Below are 23,193 nucleotides of genomic sequence, written 5' to 3'. Positions count from 1 at the left end.
ATCCAATGAGTTAAATGAGTTAAATTTCAAAGACACATTCACAGCCGTATTTGCGGGATGTCCCATGCTGTGGGCCGGTTCCGGTCAGGAGGTGAAAGTGCAGGAGTAATGATAAGCAACGACAGACTTCAAAGTAGGTAAGTATTTAGTTTTAAATAGGAATTATTTAGTTAATTGTATTAATTTTCTTTAGATTTATTGTAATTATATTTAAGTTAGGGGGTGTTAGGGTTAGGGTTAGACTTAGGTTTAGGGATTAATAACTTTATTATAGTGGCGGCGACATTGGGGGCGGAAGATTAGGGATTAATAAATGTAGGTAGCTTGCAGCGACATAGGCAGATTAGGGGTTCATAAATAAAATCTAGGTGTCGGTGATGTTGGAGGTGGCAGATTAGGGGTTCATAAGTATAATGTAGGTGGCGGCGGTGTCCGGAGCGGCAGATTAGGGGTTAATAATATAATGCAGGTGTCAGCGATGTCGGGGGTGGCAGATTAGGGGTTAATAAGTTTAAGATTAGGTGTGTTAGACTCGGGGTTCATGTTAGATTGTTAGGTGTAGCCATAAATTTTATTTCCCCATAGGAATCAATGGGGCTGCGTTAAGAGCTTTACGCTGCTTTTTTGCAGGTGTTAGGATTTTTTTCAGCCGGCTCTCCTCCATTGATTCCTATGGGAAAATCGTGCACAAGCACGTTTTACCAGCTCACGGCTAACGTAAGCAGCGCTGGTATTGAGGTGAGATGTGGAGCAAAATTTTTCTCTACGCTCACTTTTTTTGCGGCTGACCCCGGGTTTGTAAAAACCCGTAATACCAGCGCTGTCTGCAAGTGAGCGGTGAGCATAAACTGCTCGTTAGCACCGCACAGCCTCTAACGCAAAACTCGTAATCTAGGCGATCATTAGTGTAATATCTTACTTTTTGTGCATGTTGCTGAGGATAACAAATTACTTTTTTTTTTGCCATTGTATACTTCATAATAAATTACTGTTGGCTCTAACTTTTTTGTCATTAAATATATTACAAATGATATGTTGTGTAAAACTCTTTTTTAGTGTCTGCTGTGAGTTTTGAAACACTTGCTTTTCTTTGATATGTAGAATGACATTAAATTCAGTACAATTGCAAATAGCTATTGATTTATTCATCCATTGAAAGATGTGCATTTGCTTGTTGAACTGTAGAATGAAAAACTGTGAAATAAATATGCAAAGTCATTTTATACGATCCTGATATGTTCACACAAGTTATTTTTGCTCATTGCACACATCAAATTGTATTTGTTTGAGAGTTTTTTGTTAGATTAGTTGCATTTAACAATATAATGTAAAGTACATATGGCATGATGTCTTGCATATTTTATTATAACAATATCTGAATTTAATGTTACATAAATGCTTACCTTATTTTTAAGACACTTATTGCTTGCATGAGGGCATATCTGCACATCAAAATTATTTATAAATATATATTTTTTTTCTTTATGATTAAAGCTTTAGAAATGCCCAGCATATACAAAAATCTGAGTGTTCATGCTGAATTTTCTTTTAAACCACTGAAAGAAAAGTATCAAATTATAAGTAGTTCATTGAATGTGTAATTTGAAAACACCTACAGCACTTTAGGGCTTTCAGAGGTTCATGAATCATTCATATTCATTCTGTAGGATTTATAGAAGAACATGTTGTACAGTTGGCTGAATTTAAATAAACTGTAAAACAATTTAAAAAGAACAAACACTTTAGGGATTCAATTAAATATTGGCTATTTAAAATATATATATATATATTGTAAATATCAATGATTTAATTTGGAATGCACTTGTAATTGAAATGCAAATTTATATAATGAGTAAAATAAAAATAAAAGTCATGGAAGAAAAAAACAATAATTAAATCAAAATAATTAATATAAAACTTATTTGAAAAAGTGCTGTTAGGTGGGATAATTTGCTGGGTGGTTAATAGGATTGTTTTTTTTTTTATGTATTATGGACGATTGGAGGGAAGGATAAAAAGAAAGATGGTTCACATGAAGGACAGGAAGTTGATAACACAAAGGGAGTTACAAAGCATGGCCTGAGGGTTAATAAGAGAATATAGCAATACCTGTGTTAGATAAGTATACAGAAAATGAGAGAGTGGACAGAATCTCAAGGCCAGATTTATATGTGACTTTTAAAAAATAGTCCATACAAAAAAACTTTGTAACAAATTTGTATCATAGCATACTGTTATATAGCTGTCATGGTATAACCACAAACACTCGCAGAAAAATAATCCTTGTACCTGTTGCAACCTGTGCTAAACAGAGATTGGTTCAGTATGCCATGGCCTTTGTAAGATCGGTATCTTGTCCATCTGTGTGCAGTTTATCCAATGTGCCAGTATCTCACACTGAAGGTCTTCTCCTCCTCAATCTCTCTGTCATCTTCTGTATCTCTGCCTGTGTTTCCACTAATCCAGTCCTCAGGCGTAGGGTCTAAAGCACAGCAACTTGCTGAAGGAAAAGGGAAAGTGAGCTCCATTAGCTTATTTGGTGAAAGTCAGGTACTCTAAGCTGATAATGATACAGGTGCAGTTTTTACCAAAGGATATATACTTTGTATCAAATCTCATCCTGTTGAACCCTTCCCCTTCCCTATAACACCTTGTAACTCACTTTAATCAGTGTTTGCACATTGCTGCACTATGTTTCTGTGTATCCTGGCATTCCGTCTTTGCTTCTTCCCTTGTTTCCTATTTGTCTTTGGATCCTTGACCTCTAGCTTGGCTATCTAGACTGCTTTATCGCCTTGCCCTTTCCTGCTGTGTTTTCTGTTTGGATTGATTACTGCCATTGACCACTGGCTTGGCTATTTGGACTGCTCTATTGCCTTGTCCTTACCTGCTGTGTTTGCTGATTGGACTGATTACCGGCATTGACCTCTGGCTTGGCTATCAAGACTGTTCTATCCCCTTGCACTTATCTGCTGTATTTGCTGAATGGACAGATTTCTGGTTTTATCCCAACATGCTCTGTCTTGCTACTTGCAAAAAAAACTCCACTACCTCTGTGCATTGTGTTCCATTATAACCAGAACAAGAAGTATGTTTACCCTTGACATGTGCACAAATTTAAAAAAAAAAAAAATATATATATATATATATATATATATATGCATACAGCAAGTATTGGCAGGTGCACTCTCACTAACACTTTAGTTCCAAATGCCAGGGTGCTAGAATATGGTGTAGAATATGGAAATCAGGAGACAGCACTCACTGGTCTTGACAATACTGGATTTATTCAGTGACGTTTCGGGGAATACACCCCTTCATCAGACCATATATATATATATATATATATATATATATATATACAGTGGGGCAAAAAAGTATTTAGTCAGCCACCGATTGCGCAAGTTCTCCTACTTAAGAAGATGAGAGAGGCCTGTAATTTTCATCATAGGTATACCTCAAGTATGAGAGACAAAATGTGGAAACAAATCCAGACAATCACATTTTCTGATTTGGAAAGAATTTATTTGCATATTATGGTGGAAAATAAGTATTTGGTCAATATCAAAAGTTAATCTCAATACTTTGTTATATATCCTTTGTTGGCAATGACAGAGGTCAAACGTTTTCTGTAAGTCTTCACAAGGTTGGCACACACTGTTGCTGGTATGTTGGCCCATTCCTGCATGCAGATCTCCTCTAGAGCAGTGATGTTTTGGGGCTGTTGCTGGGCAACATGTACTTTCAACTCCCTCCAAAGTTTTCTATGGGGTTGGGATCTGGAGACTGGCTAGGCCACTCCAGGACCTTGAAATGCTTCTTATGAAGTCACTCCTTTGTTGCCCGGGCGGTGTGTTTGGGATCATTGTCATGCTGAAAGACCCAGCCACGTTTCATCTTCAATGCCCTTGCTGATGGAATTAGGTTTGCACTCAAAATCTCATGATACATGGCCCCATTCATTCTTTCATGTACACAGATCAGTCGTCCTGTTCCCTTTGCAGAGAAACAGCCCCAAAGCATGATGTTGCCACCCCCATGCTTCACAGTAGGTATGGTGTTCTTTGGTTGCAACTCAGCATTCTCTCTCCTCCAAACACGACGAGTTGTGTTTCTACCAAACAGTTCTACATTGGTTTTATCTGACCATATGACATTCTCCCGATCCGCTTCTGGATCATCCAAATGCTCTCTAGCATACTTCAGACGGGTCTGGACATGTACTGGCTTAAGCAGGGGGACACATCTGGAACTGCAGGATCTGAGTCCCTGGTGGTGTAGTGTGTCACTGATGGTAGCCTTTGTTACGTTGGTCCCAGCTCTCTGCAGGTCATTCACTAGGTCCCCCCGTGTGGTTCTGAGATGTTTTCTCACCGTTCTTGTGATCATTTTGACCACACGGGGTGAGACCTTGCGTGGAGCCCCAGATCGAGGAGCCTCTTAAAGAAGAAGATACAGGTCTGTGAGAGCCAGAAATCTTGCTTGTTTGTAGGTGACCAAATACTTATTTTTCACCATAATATGCAAATAAATTCTTTCCAAATCAGACAATGTGATTGTCTGGATTTGTTTCCACATTTTGTCTCTCATAGTTGATGTATGGCTATGGCTGACTAAATACTTTTTTGCCCCACTGTATATATATATATATATATATATATATATATATATATATATATATATATATATATTGACAAATTGTTTATAACAAAAATCATCTTTATTTCATTCTATATTTGGCTATGGGATCATTTACTATTCCTTTGCTAAAAAAATAATCCTATTTCCTTTGGAGAACATATTCAATGCAGCAAAAGGATCTGAAAGATAGCAGGAAACTTAAAGTAATTATACACTTTTAGATAATCAAATGTCATATATATATATCTTTGACTTTAAAAAAAATATTGTGACCTTTTATTTTTAATCTATCCATTAAATCCATGCCTACAGTAATGTTTTTAATACAATGTTATGCGGGCCCACAGGGATGAACTCTTTATTTTAAGACAATTCCAATGAAGTGTGTGTATCAAATGACACTCTTGTTAAAGCCCTTAGGAAACTTAGGAGAGTGGGTGGGACTGTTCTCTGTCACAGCCTAGCCAAAAGAGGAAATGAAGGGGGGCAGAGGAACAGAAGATACCCAGTAGGATTATTAATCTTGTATTTTATATGTATATATACACTTTAAAAAATATATCCTGTTTTGGTTGTACACTAATATCTGTTCATTGCAACAGTCTTAAATTCTGAAATTTACCATCTCTTTAAAGTTAAAATAATAGCTAGTGCTACTGCTAGAAGCCAAAAGAAGTACAAGATAAATATATTTTAACGTATCTATTTACTTTCTTTAAAGTGCCAGTTAACTTTGAAAAATAAAATTTAATATTTTGATTTTTTTTTAACTAGTTATATCATGTAAGTTATAAAAAAAAAATAAAAAAAAATTATTACTTATATCATTTTTTATATAATTTTTTATAACTTACATTATTATGTATGAGCCGGCATCAGTCCTCCTCCCTAATCCACAAATTATTAGGGCATGTTTTCTGAACTATTGTGTCGCCCTCATGATGATGCCTCCATTACCTCCCACCTACGCTTGCACACTTACAAAGTTTAACTGCCTGTCCGTTTTATTTCGGTACCATAGCGCAACAGATTACCGGAGCATGCGCAACAGGTCCCTTCTGCAGCTCTTTGTAATCCTCTGGAGACTGATGAGCACACCCTTAGGGGCTGATTTATCAAGCTTCATATGGAGCTTGATGCCCCTTGTTTCTGGTGAGCCTTCCATTGCTCCATAACTTGTCCGACTGCTCTGAGGCTGCGGACAGAAACCAACCCGATTGAATACGATTGGTTGAATGACACCCCCTGCTAGCGGCCGCAAATCTTCAGGGGGTGGTATTGCACCAGCAGTTCACAAGAACTGCTGGTGCAATGATAAATGCTGACAGCGTATGTTGTCAGCATTTATCGATGTGCAGTGGACATGATACGCTACATTGTATCATGTCTGCTTGCACGTTAATAAATATACACCATAGCATCTAGTTATAGCAAGATTAATATTGCTATAATTGGATGGAATGTAAAGTAAAGAAAAAATAAGCAGCAAACCCTTGGGTGGTCTGTTGAAACTCCCCTGTAGTAAAGTTTTTATACCATTTTTATGGATATAATTTAAGTTTATACACGATTTAATAAAATTATTGTAAGTAATACATAGGTTATGTTTAAAATCGTAAAGTTTTTCTCTGGGTTTATTGTCCCTTTAATGTATCTATTTACTGGGCTTAGAAGTGTCAAGAACATAGGTATAGTTTACATACTTATTGTCTGACATAGAAATTAATCAACTGACCAGGACATTGCTAAACTGCTATTGAATGGTGTAAAACTGTAAAAAAAAAAAAAAAAAAAACTTTTCTTGTCTACAGAATAGTCTTTACAACATTTAGAGCAATGATTTTAACAGAATGAGTCAATTAATCAAGGGCTAGATTACAAGAGGCACAAACAATTTCGCAAGGGTTTTAGCTGTGGCTAAATGTTTGGCGAAAATACATATGGAGCTTCTCCATAACTTGTCCGCCTGCTCTGAGGCCGCAGACAGAAATCAACCCGATTGAATATGATTGAGTTGATTGACACCCCCTTCTAGCGGTCAATTGGCCACGAATCTGCAGGGGGTGGCAATGATAAATGCCGACAGCAGTACGCTACTTCATATCATGTCCGCTCACACATTGATAAATATGCCCCTAAGTGTCACAAATACTTCAAAAATATATTACAAAGTACACTTATAGTTTTAATAACACTTTCTTATTTTAAAAAAAAATATTGCTTGAAAAGTTATAAGGGCTCAAAGATCTCGGGTGTTAGAAAAAAAAAGCTGCCAAAGTTCTTTAACATTAAGATACATGCATATCTATGTCTATATATGTGTACATATGTGTTTGTATTTACAGACATATACACATATAAACACATAAGTATATATGTATACATATATATAAATATATATATAAGTGCCTTTTGCCATTAAGTAGATGAAAACATGTAAAAACATGCAAAATTCATATATATTTAAATGTTTAACTATGTATTTACTGTAAATATTTCACATTCCTATGTTCTGTAAATAGCAGAATATGTTTTAACTATTTATAAAAAGATATTCCAATATATATGTGTGTATATATCTATACCTACATATAATCATCTATATATATATAGGTATAGATAGTATAGAGTGGGGTGTTTTCCACTTACTTTTTTTTTTTCTCCTTTATCTTCTATGGGGGAGTACGTGAACGTGCATGCAATATTCTAAGTTTGGATGTTTGCACTAGTCGAGTTGCAGGTAGAACAAAAAAGTTTACTTTTATCTTGTAATGCCAGCGCAACCCGACTAGCACAACAATCTTAATTCTAGCTGACTTTTTGCTATAGTACCGCTCCACTTGTTATCTGGCCCTAAATGTATTGCAATTCCTCATCACAAGATCTACTTCTTAGCATCTTAATTGATTCCCTTCCCCATATCAATACTCCCCCTCCCCAACTTCTAAAACACAACGCTTCCCTGATAATTACCTTTTAAAAATAAAAAGCATTAAGAAAATGATCAACTGGCTCTGTGATAGTATAAATTGCATGTAAACAAAGATGCCGCACAGAGTTTGATTTGTTAGATAATACAAATCAATTGTAGTTTCTCTAATGCAAGCCAACAGTTGTTAATAGATGCCAACAAAACCCAACAAAAGAAAGAGCAAACAGTTGCAGTAGTATTGTATCCTTATACTCAGACATGTGGGAGACTTATAACAGCTCTCATGCAAAGTAATAATGTTATCGCTGTTACTCATGGGCTGCCACAATTCTTGAGGTGAGGACGGAGCTATTGTTCATTTTAGACATTGATAGATGGCAACCCCTAATGATAGCTATAGGGTTTGTTCTATGCGGCAGATCCCTCACTCTAACTAGAAAAATTCTCAAAATCATTGCAGCTTTTAAAATTCCCTAAATGACATAGACTTATATTTTTCTTCATTCTCTTGGTATCTTTTGTTGGTAACTTTTGTTGAAAACAGTTCAGGAGTGTGCACGTGTCTGGAACTCTATATGGTAGTAGTTTTGCAAGAATGTTATCCATTTGCACTAGATAAGAGAACTATTGTCTGCCATATAGTGCTCCAGATACCTACCTAGGTATTTTTTCAAAGAATACAAAAGGAATAAAGTAAATTTGATAATAGAAGTAAATTTGAAACTTTTTGAACCCCTTAATGTCCAGTGATGTTCCCTGTATGTCGCTAGTCTTTCAATGGGGCTTGTTTTTTTATTTCAGGAGGCCTGCAGGAGGGAGGGAGGTCATAATGGCATGGTCTTGTCACTGGCAGTGAGACCCATGCTATTATGGTCTGAAAACCCCTTAACGACCAGCGATGTACAGGATATGTTGTGGTCGTTAAGGGGTAACAACTGTCTGAATCATAAAATACATTTTTGGGTTTCATAGCCCTTTGAAGCCACATCTCTTCCATTTGATGTGCAAGTACTAATTTTTGTGTTTATAGTGCATTTTATGAGTTGAAAGTAAAAGCTTTCGCTCAATCAAATTGCGAATTATGCTCGTCGGATTAGCACAAATTGAGAGTTTGTGTAAAGGGGAGGGGAGGAAACAAAGTTACATTAAACGCAACATAAATACACTTAAAAGTACAGTTACACTCATTTTAAACACTGCTAAACTTATATTATTATTATTATTTTTTAACGTTATAAGGGTTTAAAGATAGATGGTATACGGTTTTTGAAAAATAAGGGCTGCAAAGGACTTTAACATGTACTGCATATACATACATAGACATGTTTCAATATGTGTATGCATTAGTGCTGTGCAGCCAAGACATTTTCATTACAGAATTTTCAGTGCTGCACTATTTGTTTTAAACTTATAAAATACACGCCTAGATTTAGAGTTTTGCGTTAGCCGTCCAAACCAGCGTTAAGGGGTCCTAACGCTGGTTTTGGCCGCCCGCTGGTATTTAGAGTCAGTCAGGAAAGGGTCTAACGCTCACTTTTCAGCCGCGACTTTTCCATACCGCAGATCCCCTTACGCCAATTGCGTATCCTATCTTTTCAATGGGATCTTCCTAATGCCGGTATTTAGAGTCTTGGCTGAAGTGAGCGTTAGAACTCTAACGACAAAACTCCAGCCGCAGAAAAAAGTCAGGAGTTAAGAGCTTTATGGGCTAACGCCGGTTTATGAAGCTCTTAACTACTGTGCTCTAAAGAACACTAACACCCATAAACTACCTATGTACCCCTAAACCGAGGTCCCCCCACATCGCCGCCACTATAATTAAATTTTTTAACCCCTAATCTGCCGACCGCACACCGCTGCAACCTACATTATCCCTATGTACCCCTAATCTGCTGCCCCTAACATCGCTGACCCCTATATTATATTTATTAACTCCTAATCTGCCCCCCCCAATGTCACCGCTACCTTACCTACACTTATTAACCCCTAATCTGCCGACCGGACCTCGCCGCTACTATAATAAATGTATTAACCCCTAAACCGCCACACTCCCGCCTCAAAAACCCTATAATAAATAGTATTAACCCCTAATCTGCCCTCCCTAACATCGCCGCCACCTAACTTCAAGTATTAACCCTTAATCTGCCGACCGGACCTCACCGCTACTCTAATAAATGTATTAACCCCTAAAGCTAAGTCTAACCCCCCCCCTAGGTTAAATATAATTTAAATCTAACAAAATAAATTATTTCTTATTAAATAAATTAATCCTATTAAAAGCTATATACTTACCTGTAAAATAAACCATAATATAGCTACAATATAACAAATAATTACATTGTAGTTATTTTAGAATTTATATTTATTTTACAGGCAACTTTGTATTTATTTTAACCAGGTACAATAGCTATTAAATAGTTAATAACTATTTATTAGCTACCTAGTTAAAATAATTACAAAATTACCTGTAAAATAAATTCTAACCTAAGTTACAATTAAACCTAACACTACACTATCAATAAATTAATTAAATAATTTATCTACAATTATCTACAATTAAATCAACTAAACTAAATACCAAAAAAACAAACACTAAATTACAAAAAATAAAAAAAAGATTACAAGAATTTTAAACTAATTACACCTACTCTAAGCCCCCTAAAAAAATAACAAAGTCCCCCAAAATAAAAATATGCCCTACCCTATTCTAAAATAAAAAGTTAACAGCTCTTTTACCTTACCAGCCCTTAAAAGATCCTTTTGCGGGGCATGCCCCAAAGTAAACAGCTCTTTTGCATTTTAAAAAAACATACAATACCCCCCCAACATTACAACCCACCACCCACATACCCCTAATCTAACCCAAACCCCCCTTAAAAAACCTAACACTAAGCCCCTGAAGATCTCCCTACCTTATCTTCACCACGCCGGGTATCACCGATCCGTCCAGAAGAGGGTCTGAAGTCTTCATCCTATCCGGCAAGTAGAGGTCCAGAAGAGGGTCCGAAGTCTTCATCCTATCTGGCAAAAAGAGGACATCCGGACCTGTAGACATGTTCATCCAGGCGACGTCTTCTTGGATGCCGTTACTTAAAGGAACCTTCATTCGTCGGGAGTCACGGGAAGAAGAGGATGGATCCGCGTTGGCTGCTTCAAGATGGTCCCGCTCCGCGCCGGATGGATGAAGATAGAAGACGATGCCTGGATGAACATGTCTACCTTAGGGGCTTTGTTATTTTTTTAGGGGGCTTAGAATAGGTGTAATTAGTTTAAAATTCTTGTAATCTTTTTTTTTGTAATTTAGTGTTTTTTTTTTTTTGTAATTTAGTTTAGTTGATTTAATTGTAGATAATTATAGTTAATTTATTTAATTAATTTATTGATAGTGTAGTGTTAGGTTTAATTGTAACTTAGGTTAGGATTTATTTTACAGGTAATTTTGTAATTATTTTAACTTGGTAGCTATTAAATAGTTATTAACTATTTAATAGCTATTGTACCTGGTTAAAATAAATACAAAGTTGCCTGTAAAATAAATATAAATCCTAAAATAGCTACAATATAATTATTCGTTATATTGTAGCTATATTAGGGTTTATTTTACAGGTAAGTATATAGCTTTAAATAGGATTAATTTATTTAATAAAAAATAATTTATTTCGTTAGATTTAAATTATATTTAACCTGGGGGGGGGGTTAGGGTTAGACTTAGCTTTAGAGGTTAATACATTTATTAGAGTAGCGGTGAGGTCCGGTCAGCAGATTAGGGGTTAATACTTGAAGTTAGGTGGCGGCGATGTTAGGGAGGGCAGATTAGGGGTTAATACTATATATTATAGGGTTTGCGAGGCGGGAGTTCGGTGGTTTAGGGGTTATTACATTTATTATAGTAGCGGCGATGTCCAGTCGGCAGATTAGGGGTTAATAAGTGTAGGTAGGTAGCGGCGACGTTGGGGGGGGGCAGATTAGGGGTTAATAAATATAATATAGGGGTCGGCGATGTTAGGGGCAGCAGATTAGGGGTACATAGCAATAATGTAGGTTGCGGCGGTGTACGGAGCGGCAGATTAGGGGTTAATAATAAAATGCAGGGGTCAGCGATAGCGGGGCAGCAGATTAGGGGTTAATAAGTGTAAGGTTAGGGGTGTTTAGACTCGGGGTAAATGTTAGGGTGTTAGGTGCAGACTTAGAAAGTGTTTCCCCATAGGAAACATTGGGGCTGCGTTAGGAGCTGAACGCTGCTTTTTTTGCAGGTCAAACTGCCCCATTATTTCCTATGGGGGAATCATGCATGAGCACATTTTTGAAGCTGGCAGCGTCCGTAAGCAACGCTGGTATTGAGAGGTGAAATGGCGGTAAATTATGCTCTACGCTCCCTTTTTGGAGCCTAGCGCAGCCCCTCAGAGAACTCTAAATGCCAGCGTTGTTTAAAAGGTGCGGGTGAAAAAAAACACGTGTAGCTAACGCACCCCTTTGGCCGCAAAACTCTAAATCTAGCCGAATGTTCTTTAATTGTTAAGATATTTCTTTTTGAGTATGTTGTTTATAAGAACCATATGTTCGTTTGAGAACTATGCTGTTGGATCTTGCTTCAACAAACTATAGGTAGTTTTGTCCTCTAGTATCCTTAGTGCTTCTATAAGATAGTCCTTTCGATCTTGGATTACGATAGCACCACCTTTATCTGCTTCTCTGATTTAAATCTTCTAGGACTTGCTTTTCTCTTCTGTTAAGATTTGTGTTCCTTAGTTTGAAAGAATGGCACATCTTATCCAAGTCTCTTAGTACAGAGTCTTCAAACATGGTTATATGTTTGCCTTTTGAATGGGCTGGGTAGAAGCCTGACTTCGATTTGAAAGAACTGTGTTTATAGTGGTTCCATGCTTAAATTATCCTTTTCAAGATCCTGAAGAACAACCAGAATTTCCTCATCTCCTTGTGTTAGACCTACTTCTATTTTATCTTTTATCATCATAAGGAAATTTGCTAGTTTCTGCTGCTTGTTGCGACAAATCCTTGTGATTTCTTGGATTCTTAGCAAAGTGTCTTTGTAAAGTAATTTTTCGAATAAATTTATTTGTATCAACAACTAAGGTGAATGGTTTAGGACCTTTGTTTGTATAGAAAAAAAAAACTTTTTTTCAAAACTTTTTCCTCAATAGCTTCTAATGGTCTTTTTGATAGATTTGTATTTTCCCTTGATTATTTTCATTTTGTTTATCTTCTATAGGTGCCAAATTGCTTTCTTTCTTTCTTTGTATGGATTTTCCTCCTCTGCATCCTCTTTTTCGTAGTCCCACCTTCACTTTTGATGTCTTGAGGGCAGTTGTGTGAGGAATCTCGGTGGGGATTCTTTTCTCTGTCTTTCTTCTAAAAAATATTTCTCAGAGTTATACTTATTAGTATATGGGGGACCGTTTTGATTATCTTTTTGTCTCCATTTAGGAGTGATATTAGTAGAATTACTTCTTGGTGTTTGTTTATTGTAATCTTCTCTGATTTGTTGAATTCTGGAGTTTTTATTCTGTTGTTAAGTACCTTGGTTTTTATATAACCCATAGTGATATTGCCTATTCTGCACTTTATTATTATTAGTATTGTTATATGTGTAATTATTTTTATTTTTGTTTTTATTGTAATTATACATTCTAAATGTCTTGTGTAGACCACCTGTATGTTTCTTTTGTTTTGTTATCTATATATGCATGTATATGTATATATATATATATATATATATATATAGATAGATAGATAGATAGATAGATAGATAGATAGATAGATAGATAGATAGATAGATATGTATATATAAGTAGAACTTTTCTGTAGTATATCAGTGAGATCCCGCCTATTATGGTCAGTCCAGCGCCAAAATACCAGGCAATTCCTCTCTGAACAAAGAACACTGCAATATATATATATATGTGTGTGTGTGTGTGTGTGAGTATAAAACAAACGCTCACTGCCAGCAGTAGCTCAGCCCTACACAATAATCATAGGTTTCCACATAGCTCTCATTAGTTTCTGTTATGACATAGTCCCTTAGTATATAGCAGTTTCAGTATCACCCCCTCCCTCAAACTGCTATATACTAAGGGACTATGTGCCAACAGAAACTAATGTGATCTATTTGGAATCCTATGATTATTGTGTAAGGCTGAGCTGACTATCAAAGAGCTTCAAAATAAGGGTTTCAAGTAAAAACAAGAATTAGAATGAAATATAACACACAAAACCTCCCCTATAATGTGTGCATACAGTCACCTCTGAAGAATCTTACCCCAGAATCAGATTTTCTATCTGTGTCTGTCTTTGCTGCCACTGAGAACCACTGCAAGTTCCAGACAGCCAGTGTCTTCTGGTGCTGCTCCTTCCCGCGCTTTCTGCTTGGTCCTGCACACAACAGCACCTGCTGGCTGTCTCCTCCCTCTTCCTCTCCAGTCTCCGTTCATGTTCCTTGTGCTGTGTAGGAACATGAACTGGCTGGAACTGGAGAGGAGGAGTTGTGCTGTGTAGGAACATGGCCTGGCTGGAACTGGAGAGGAGGAGCAAATAGCGCCAGCATGCATGGGAACACGAGGAGTGCTGCCGCTGCGCATATTACTCAGTCACTTTGTCACAGTCATTCTCAAAATAAAAAAACACTGGCCCAGAATAAAACAATTAAAAAAAATATATACATCAGTTCACATTCAGCATTATGCAAATACTGGGGCTGGCGGGGGGCAAGCCATAATCTAAGGGGGGCAAATCCCCCCCTTGTCCCCGGTAGCAATGCCACTGGTAGAGGAGAAGATAGTGATTTTATGTATTATACATTATATCATAATGAGTTATTCCCCTAAAAGTTAACTTAAACCATGTTTGGTTTTCACAAAACCTGTGAGTACTGCCCCATAGGAGTATTTTTGACATTTTTAGCACCCAGTGGGCTTTTTGTAATTTCCCTAGTCCTTCAAACTTGCAGGTTTGTATTTTATGTAAATATCCTTTGGTGAAGAAGGATTTAATCTTTCAAAATATGCTAGGATTTTTTTTATTTGACAGACTATTAAATAAAAGTGAGCAATATAATAAAATATTTTTGGTGTTTGTATTTGAGATGGAAAATTATTGAACTCAGATTTTTTTACTTACTTTATTTTACCTTTTACCATAACAAACTGATTCAGCTATCATATACACAGTATATGGACCTTAACCCATATATCTATATCATCAATCAACTTTCAAGAGTAATTTGATATATTTATACCTCACCTCATAATTGAATGCTTACTTCTGTGAGTTTATGTCCATTTTAAGGCTATTGTGTTAACATTGCTCAAGCACAATCAATAGTACTTCCATTTTTTTGCTCTCATACTAAAATACTAAAAGCCCAGTTAATATTTACTATTAGATATGTGCATACAGGCTGATTTGTCGAATTGTCCAATACATGAACATCCGAATACATTATTGGATGAAACACACAATGAATTAATGTTTGCTTAACTAAATTAATTTGTTAATTTGTTCATGCGTTTGGCACCAGAAAAGGGGCAAGAACGGGGAAGGAGTAATATTATATGGTTTAACATCTCCTTTGTTTGCAATTATTTACATGTGGTCTGATTATTCTTGTGTGCATCGCCCCCTGTCGAATCCTGCCATAATATTACTAATGACTGATGTTAGGAACAGACAGGCACTTAATGTTATATTTTAGTCATACAGGCTTGACAAATGAAGCCTTAACCTATCATAGGGAGGTGGGAGACTAGAGGAGGCTCAGACATTTTAATCATTTTGATTAGAGTTATTGGAACACAAAGTTGTATGACTTCTGTGCCTCTGTGAGCTAGTCATTGACTCAAACTCAATCAAAGAGTTGTATGCTCTTTTAAAATTGAAAGATAAGATTTAATTGTTTGAATATATAGTTTCATATTTGTGTTAATATTCATCTAAAAGGAATAACCACATTGAATAATTTCATCCCAACCGAACATCTGAATTTTTTTTAAAATAAATATCTTTCAGATGAAAAAATTGTTTTACCCGTGCACATGCAATTTTGGATAGCATGGGTGAGCTAAATCCCTCATATATTAGACTTCTTTAAGGGTGCACAGTAAAGTTTGTGTTGGGTAGTGCTCAAGTGCAAGTTAGAGAAGGGGCTAGGCCCCAGGTCGCCCTATGCCAATGGTTTGCAAATAGTGTAATTCCTAATATTGTTCTGTGCTATACTATTAAAAAATAATGGTTTACTTAAGGTCTTAAAAGGTTCTAATTCTACAGTTGTAATACATGTACAGTGACCACACTAATAATATTCCCTGTGCTATCAATTCAAAGTATATGGCATGCTAAAAACCATTCAGCTGAGCTAAAATTGTTTATTTTTTATTATTGAAGCATACACTGGTAATACCAATTTGGGTGCTATTATTTGTGCAAGGTTGTGCAAAACAATAAAGTATCCTGCACTATTAATTGTGTTCCACTTGTAATCTAGCCCTGAAAAGCCAAGCATCTCCCTCTTTCATATTGTGTATATGGTAAGTGAATATATGGGATACTGAGAATGCTTATGTAGATGGCTATTAACAAACTACTATAATCCAACAAGGCAGCACAAAGTGAGTATCATAAGAAGGAGACAGAATCTACAAAAGCTCTGAATTTACCTCATCTATTTGCCCCAAAAGGGCAAACATTTCACTACGCCTATACTTCATTATCTTGGGTTTTTGTTGGGTTGTGTGCTCTTCTCTATATGTTTCTTAATAAGCCTAGAAAATCCTTAAAAATACACAAGTAAAATACTTATCTGTTGATCTGAAGATTTTGTATTTTTTTTCTATTCATTAACTGTAATATATTTTATGCAAGTAAAACAAAATCTACTCAGAATATATGCTCTAAACCTCTATGAATCTTAAATACTTGATCAGTTACTATACAGCACTTGATGGGATGAAGACCCTTGAAATAATGATATGTATCCATTTCATTAGCTGCAGTGATTCATAATATATACTGAAATATCATGAATTATTTATCAGGGAAAAGATGATTGAAGCAAATGATATTCTTGATAAAAAAAGTGATAAAATGGTTCTAGTTAAAATGTGGTTATAGAGAAAGCTTCCGGGAAAATATAAGTGAGATCTATTCAAAGATTCCAGAAAATGATTTCCTACCCCATTTTTTTTTCTAATTAAATAGTCTTTTGTGTTCTGCAACAGTAGAATAACATTGATATATTATTTAGATATAACTAGCTTTCACACTATAAATAAAATATCTAAAAAAATAATAATAGTACTGGATAAAAATAGAAAATCATTAAGAATTGTAAGTTCTTTAACAAATATATTTTAAAACTAGAATGTTTGTTCATGATTGCATGGTATTGTTCCAAAATCTATCTATCTATCTATCTATCTATCTATCTATCTATCTATCTATCTGTATAAAAATGCATGCACATGGACATTCAAGCTTCACTGGTTTCTGGAGTATGGTAGTATTCTTGCTCAATGTATGTTATATTAATATGTGAGAGCATAAACAAAAACCCATAATGCAATACTGTATTTAAAGGTGCAATATTAAAAACACTTAGGTATAACAAAGGTCCTCCTCACATTTTGCATGAGGTTTTAATAGTACATTGTATAAAATATGACAGACACTTCTAAAATTTACTTTTTTTAAATCCTACATGTCTCGCCAGATGTGAAATACGCCCATGCAATGATCCTAGGAACATACAGTATTGGACTATGGGTTTCTATAACCTTTACTTGCAGGTAAAACCAGGGTCATATTCAATGATAGGTCATTGAAGTCCATGGGGTAGATTTAACATGCAGAAGATGCTGCTTTCTACGCCCAGCGTTTCAGGCTCACCTGAAACGGAAGTTAAGAAGCATAAGACCGCTGCTCCTTAACTTCTCCACCACCTTTGTAGGTGGCAGACTGCAATCATCTTGATTCAATACGATCGGAATGATTGACACCCCCTGTTAGCGGCCGATTGGCCGCTGGTGAGCAGGGGGCGGCATTGCACAAGATTTTCACTAGAAATACTTGTGCAATGTTAAATTGCTTTCGGCATTTAGCGATGTTGAGCGGACATGATTCGCTACAGTGAATCATGTTCGCCTGGCACTTGGAAAATTGACCCTAATATCTTGATTAAAAAAAGTTGTACTGATTGGCATTGTGCTTCTTAGAGGCACAAGTTAGAAGCATGCCACAGAGGGCTTGTCACAATTCTTTGGTCATCATAATTATTTAGAAAAATTGCACAATGTTGATACTCGGTTTCCAGTTACTCTAATTGGGGTGTTGAGGAATAGAGATGTCTCGAATAGTTCACTGGCGAATAGTTCCCGGCGAACATAGCTTGTTCGCGTTCGCCGCGGCGGGCGAACGTATGCGATGTTCGGTCCGCCCCCTATTCATCATCATTGAGTAAAACTTTGACCCTGTACCTCACAGTCAGCAGACACAATCCAGCCAGTCAGCAGCAGATCCTCCCTCCCAGACCCTCCCACCTCCTGGACAGCATCCATTTTAGATTCATTCGGAAGCTGCATTCTTAGTGAGAGGAGGGAAAGTGTAGCTGCTGCTGATTTAATAGGGAAATCGATAGCTAGGCTAGTGTATTCAGTGTCCACTACAGTCCTGAAGGACTCATCTGATCTCTGCTGTAAGGACAGCACCCCAAAAAGCCCTTTTTAGGGCTAGAACATCAGTCTGCTTTTTTTTCCTGTGTGATCTAATCGCAGTTGCCTGCCTGCCAGCGTGTGTGTCAGGCTCACAGCGTATACTGTGCCCACTTGCCCAGTGCCACCACTCATATCTGGTGTAACAGTAGTGTACATTTAAAAAAAAACAACACTTTTTTGACTGTGAAATAATAGCAGTCAGTTTCCTTCACACGTGTGCGATTCAGGGCCTGCCAGGGCACAGTGTCACACCAGTGCAACTCATATCTGGCGTAACAGTAGTGTACATTAAAAAAAAACTAGAAATTTGACTATGAAATAATAGCAATCAGTTTCCTTCACACGTGTGCTTTTCAGGGCCTGCCAGGGCACAGTGTCACACAAGTGCAACTCATATCTGGTGTAACAGCAGTGTACATTAAAAAAAAAAAAACTAGAAATTTGACTGTGAAATAATAGCAGTCAGTTTCCTTCACACATGTGGGTTTCAGGGCCTGCCAGGGCACAGTGTCACACCAGTGCAACTCATATCTGGTGTAACAGTAGTGTACATTAACCCCTTAATGACAACTGACGTACCAGGTACATCATGCATTAACAAGCACTTAATGACAATAGACGTACCTGGTACGTCAGTTGTCTAACAGAGTGCTGGAAGCGATTGCAATTGCTTCCAGCAGCTCTGAGGGTATTGCAGTGATGCCTCGATATGGAGGCATCCTGCAATACCCCTTTACAAGCCTCCGATGCAGAGAGAGCCACTCTGTGGCCCTCTCTTCACCGGAGCGTCGTTGGTGGGTGGGAGCAAGGCAGTTAGGCGGGTGGGCAGCCTGCCAAGGGCCTGTGATGTGGAGGGGGCGGGATCGGAGGCGGCAGTGTCCGGGGGCATGCACGGGAGCGGCGGGCGGGTGCGTGCACAGGGCGGGAGCGGGTGCTAACTGCTACACTACAGAAAAATTTTAATACAAAATTGGGAGAAAAGGGGGGGATTTAAATTTAAAAAACAATCGAAGGGTTCTGGGAGGGAGGGGGGAGCTATACTACAGAAAAGCTAAACTACAGCAAAAAAATAATAAAAGCATGTTTTTTTTACTAAACTGGGTACTGGCAGACAGCTGCCAGTACCCAAGATGGTGCCCATTAAGCTAGAGGGGGAGGGTTAGAGAACTGTTTGATGGGGGATCCGTGAGGTTGGGGGCTAAGGGGGGATTATATACAGCAGCATATGTAAATATGCTATAAAAAACAAATATACCTTTTATTTTAGTACTGGCAGACTTTCTGCCAGTACTTAAGATGGCAGGAACAATTGTGGGGTGGGGGGGGGAAGAGAGCTGTTTGGGAGGGATCAGGGAGTCTGATATTTCAGGTGGGAGGCTGAAGATTGAAGACACCGCTTGGATGAAGACTTCAATCGGATGGAAGACCTCTTCAGCGCCGCCTGGATGTTGACTTCAATTGGATGGAAGACTTCTTCAGCACCCCTTGGATGATAACTTCTGCCGCTCCGGATCTCCTCTTCGGTTCCATCGGTGGTCGGCTGGCGGAAGACGGCTCAAGGTAGGATGATCTTCAGGGGGGTAGTGTTAGGTTTATTTAAGGAGGGTTTGGGTTAGATTAGGGGTATGTGGGTGGTGGGTTTTAATGTTGGGGGGTTGTATTTTTTTTTACAGGCAAAAGAGCTGAGTTATTTGGGGCATGCCCCACAAAAGGCCCTTTTAAGGGCTGCTAAGGTAATAGAGCTGGTAACTTTTTAATGTAGAATAGGGTAAGGATTTTTTTTTATTTTGGGGGGCTTTGTTATTTTATTAGGGGGCTTAGATTAGATGTAAGTAGCTTAAAATTGTTGTAATATTTTTTAAATGTTTGTAACTTATTTTTTTATTTTTTGTAACTTAGCTTTTTTATTTTTTGTACTTTAGTTAGTTTATTTAATTGAATTTAATTGTAGTTATTTGTAGCTAATTTATTTAACTAATTTAATAATAGTTTAGTGTTAGGTTTAATTGTAACTTAGGTTAGGATTTATTTTACAGGTAATTTTGTATTTCTTTTAGCTAGGTAGTTATTAAATAGTTAATAACTATTTAATAACTATTTTAACTAGCTAAAATAAATACAAAGTTACCTGTAAAATAAATATAAATCCTACAATAGCTACAATGTAATTATTAATTACATTGTAGCTATCTTAGGGTTTATTTTACAGGTAAGTATTTAGTTTTAAATAGGAATAATTTATTAAAGTATAGTGCAGTGTTAGGTGTAATTGTAACTTAGGTTAGTTTTTATTTTACAGGTAAATTTCTCTTTATTTTAACTAGGTAGATATTAAATAGTTAATAACTATTTAATAGCTATTGTACCTAGTTAAAATAAATTGAAAGTTGCCTGTAAAATAAAAATAAATCCTAAGATAGCTACAATATAATTATTATTTATATTGTAGCTATATTAGGGTTTATTTTAAAGGTAAGCATTTAGTTTTAAATAGGATTAATTTAGTTAATAAGATAAATATTATTTAGATTTCTTTAATTAATATTTAAGTTAGTGGGGTGTTAGGGTTAGTGTTAGACTTAGTTTTAGGGGTTAATAATTTTATTATAGTGGCGGCGGTGTAGGGGGGGCAGGATAGGGGTTAATAAATTTATTATAGGTGGCGACGGTGTAGGGAGGCAGATTAGGGGTTAATAAGTTTAATATAGGTTGCGGCAGGGTCCGGGAGCGGTGGTTTAGGGGTTAAAATATTTATTTAGTTGCAACGGGGTCCGGGATCAGCAGGATAGGGGTTAATAACTTCATTATAGGTGGCGGCGGTATAGGGGGGGCAGGATAGGGGTTACTAGGTATAATGTAGGTGACGGTGGGCTCCGGGAGCGGCGGTTCAGGGGTTAATACATTTATTATAGTTGCGGCGGGGTCTAGGAGTGGCAGTTTAGGGGTTAATAACTTTATTTAGTTGTGGGGGGCTCCAGGGGCGCCGGTATAGGGGGTAGAACAGTGTAGTTAGTGTGGGTGCTTAGTGACAGGTTGTCAATAAAGCTGTCAAAAAGCCGAAGAGCAGCGAGATCGGATGAGTGATAACTATCACAGTCCGCTGCTTATCACCCCGTACTTGGTGCGCGGCTTTTTGACAGCTTTTTTGATAATTTTGGCGAACGTATTCAGGTACGCGGCGGTGATGGTAGGTGAGCTTAGGCGGGCGTATTGGGCCAGCAAAGGCAGGTAAAGTAGACGCGTTGATAACTAGAGGCCATTTACTTCATTCGTTTCTTCCACGAGACAGCCATCAGTTCAAATATTTTAGATATTTTAACATCTATGTTTCAACAATGTAAAAGATTGACACAATCTATAAACTCAGGTTTTAAACTTGTGTTCTCATTCACCAACATGGCGCATCCAATGATTCCAATATCGCAGAACAACGTGATCCAATCAAATTATGTGATGTTTTACGCAACATGGCAGATCCGATATCGTGGAACAACGTGATCCAATCAAATTACGGAATTTACATCTTTGCATGTGATGTCTTACACAACATGGTGCATACGATATCGCGGAACAACGTGATCCAATCAAAATCCATAATTGACACCTTTGCATGTGATGTCTTACGCAACATGGTGTATCCGATATCACAGAACAACGTGATCCAATCAAATCACGGAATTTACACCTTTGCATGTCAATAACAATTGTATTTCTATTTCAAAAACTAGCAAGTGCTATATTGTTAAATAATAAGCATGTTTGTTCTATGTAATGCACATCTTCCCATAATGTAACGCTAGATAACATAATAATATGATATGTGAAATATAATCCATTGTAGTTATTAAATATATATTTAATTATTAATGCTACTATATACATCACGAAAATTGTTTATACATTATATGTTACCTATAGCTATATATCGCTTGATAATTACATTTAATAAAAGATCATAGAAAGAGATTAATCATATAAAATGTGTGCATTGCACACAGTGATTTTTTTATTTTCTACTACTTCAATAAAATTTCCTGCAACTTGGAATAAATATGCTGTCAACATTCAGATTATAGTCTGTTTTAAATATATTATATGTGTATGGTGAGTAAAACAAAATTAGATATTAAAAAGTACCTTATGAAAGCAATAAATAAATAACTGTTGTCAGCATCACTTAAGAATTATCAACATAAAATCACTTTTATTAGAAATGACATTAATAAATAAATAATAAATATAACATTTTAATTAAAAGATTGTTTTTATTATGATAAATATGATTTATGAAGGTCATAAAACATATTTAAATTATATAATAGGAAAAATAAGTCTGAATGATAACCCAGCCCCTTTGGAGCCATCTGACAAGGTGACATAGTGCATCACGGTCCCTTCAGGAATAAGAAAAGGGCAAACAAAGGCCAACACAGCCCCTTTGGAGCCATCTGACAAGGTGACAAAGTGCATCACAGTCCTTTCAGGGATTTGACAAGGGCAAACATAAGCCAAGATAGCCCCTTTGGAGCCATCTGACAAAGTGACATAGTGCATCACAGTCCTTTCAGGGAGTTGACAAGGGCAAAAAAAAGACAACATAGCCACTTTGGAGCTATCTGACAAGGTGACATAGTGCATCACCGTCCTTTCAGGGAGTTGATAAGGGCAACCAAAGGCCAACATACCCCCTTTGGAGCCATCTGACAAGGTGACATAGTGCATCACAGTCCTTTCAGGGAGTTGACAAGGGCAAAAAAAGGACAACATAGCCACTTTGGAGCTATCTGACAAGGTGACATAGTGCATCACAGCCCTTTCAGGGAGTTGACAAGGGCAAACAAAGGCCAACATAGCCCCTTTGGAGCCATCTGACAAGGTGACATATTGAAACAAAATTGT

Source organism: Bombina bombina, chromosome 4, assembly GCF_027579735.1.
Source record: "Bombina bombina isolate aBomBom1 chromosome 4, aBomBom1.pri, whole genome shotgun sequence".
NCBI classification, from domain to species: Eukaryota; Metazoa; Chordata; class Amphibia; order Anura; family Bombinatoridae; genus Bombina; species Bombina bombina.
This window is presented reverse-complemented; position numbering follows the sequence as displayed.